Source organism: Urocitellus parryii, chromosome X, assembly GCF_045843805.1.
Source record: "Urocitellus parryii isolate mUroPar1 chromosome X, mUroPar1.hap1, whole genome shotgun sequence".
NCBI lineage: Eukaryota > Metazoa > Chordata > Mammalia > Rodentia > Sciuridae > Urocitellus > Urocitellus parryii.
In genome coordinates, this window is record NC_135547.1 from 93625805 (window position 1) to 93627946 (window position 2142).

General features: G+C 40.1%; 1 pseudogene; it reads right to left on the reverse strand.

Moving 5' to 3' along the window:
* Positions 1–756: 756 nt before the first annotated feature.
* On the reverse strand, positions 757–1582 carry LOC113199727 (non-selective voltage-gated ion channel VDAC1 pseudogene; annotated as a pseudogene).
* Between the last annotated feature and the right edge of the window lie 560 nt (positions 1583–2142).

Sequence of the window (2142 nt, forward strand, 5' to 3'; positions counted from 1 at the left end):
ATTGAGTGGTGAGAATACAGTAGAAGCCCAATTTAGATTCCTAAGTTGTCACCATATGATTACAATCATGCAGACTCTTCCCAGCCTATAGCTGGAGCTACTGAAAGCTATTTCAGACACTGGTGCAAGGGCAAGAAAACCCCAGCATGAAAAGGAATTAAGTCCCAAATTATTGGCTTCATCACATCCACCCTCTCCACCCCAAAATGCACTAAAGAAATAGTGAACAGACCCTGCAGACTACTTTTGGAGTAAATGAGTTGATGGGCTAGGGTGGAAAAAGGTCATGAAGATGTGTCTAAAAAACTCCCTTTCAGGTAAGTCTGTACATACCACCAAGCAATGAACTGCTCATCAATTAGGATTAAGAAACCAAGGGTTGATCCTCAGGAAGTCACAGTTCCATTCATTTACTCAATAAAGATTTACAAAGTGTATATTCATTATCAGCTTCTATTTTCAGCCATTTCTAGATTAAAAAAAAAGGAAACCTGGCATCTTTAGAGGGGGGCCACCAAGTGGCTCACAAACAAGTCTACAGCTGAAAGGACCTTTTATTTGGACTTGGTTTCTTCTGTACCTCTGAAATTGTAACACTTTAAAGCTGAATATTCTTAAACCCTGAGTTCTAACATGAATTTTAGAAATTCTTGCATCCCTGATATACAACATTAAAAGGTACACTAAATAGATATACTGCAAAATAGTTTAAAATTAATAATTGTACAGTATTCATTTTTGCTTGAAATTCCAGTCTTACACCAAATTATAGCCACCATCATTGACATTCTTGCCAAACAGCAGAGCTGACAGCATTAGTTTGCTAACTGGCTTTAGGGTCTGAGTGTATTCTAAACCAATCAGGCTGAAGTTGTTCACTTTGGTGGAGAAGCAGGTATCAAGGTCAATCTGATACTTTGCTGTTATTCCAATACTGAGTGTTACTGTTTCCTGCTGTCCAGGTGAGAATGATAGCAGTCTCCAACTTCCTGTTCACCTCTGATAAATGGAGCCACTGTCCCACTGTTCACATTAATGTGAAGCTGGAATTTATCAGTCTTTTAGCCAACTGCAAAGTTGCTCTGGGTCACTTAGGACTTTGCAATCTCAAAATTCATCTGGTAGCCAGTCAGCCAGCCCTCATAACCCAGCACCAGAGCGCCCCAGATTGAAGGCCCAGCAATGTCAAAGTCCACAGGGCAGCCCAGGTTGATGTGCTCCCACATGTACCCTGTCTTGATTTTAGCATTTCCCCCCCAGTGTTAGGTGAGAAGGATGAATCGAAGGTCATCTTCAGTCAATGTGCAAGCTGATCTTCCATGGTGATCTCGGTGCCCAGTAGATTGTGAGTGTTCCACTTCTCTGTAAACATCAGGCCATATTCAGTCCACCTGCACTTGGTTTCCAAGCTGTCTGTCACTTTGGTGGTCTCTGTGTTGGCTGAGCCTGAACTTGTAAATTCCAATACATTCTCAGATTTTGTTTTCAAATCGAGATTTATTAAGCCAAAGCCATAGCCCTTGGTTAAGATGTCCCTGACAAATTTGCAAAGATTGCCATACTTGGGAGGCACAGCCATTTTCTGCTCAGAGGCTGCTGGAGCTTTAGGGGAGGAGTGGCTACAGGAAGGGGTGGGTGGCTCCCTCCAGGGCTGAGGCCAGGAGGAACTGAGAGGAAAATATTGAATGATTCTATCCTTTGTTAGAAAACTTAAAGAAGAATATATATTTTAAAACTTGAGGATAACTAATAAAGAAATAAAAATATAATAAAAGCTTCTAAATCAAGTGGAAAATTGTATCTACTGATCAGAAGACATGAATAAAGTAACAAAGAATAACTAGTCATAGAAAACACAAAATAAGTCCAAATACATTTGTAATCAAAGTAAATGAAATATTATGCTTTTTTTGTACTCAGGATTGAATCCAGGGGTGCTTTACCACTGAGCCATATCCCCATCGCTTTTTTTTTTTTTGAGACAGTATTGTCAAGTTACATAAAGCCTCACTAAACTGCTGAGGCTAGCCTCAAACCTGCTATCCTCCTGCCTTAGCCTCCTAAGTTGCTGGGATTTGAGGTGTGTGCCACCATGCCCAGCACATTCTATTATTTTATTAAAAGAATGGAATATTTAAAAAT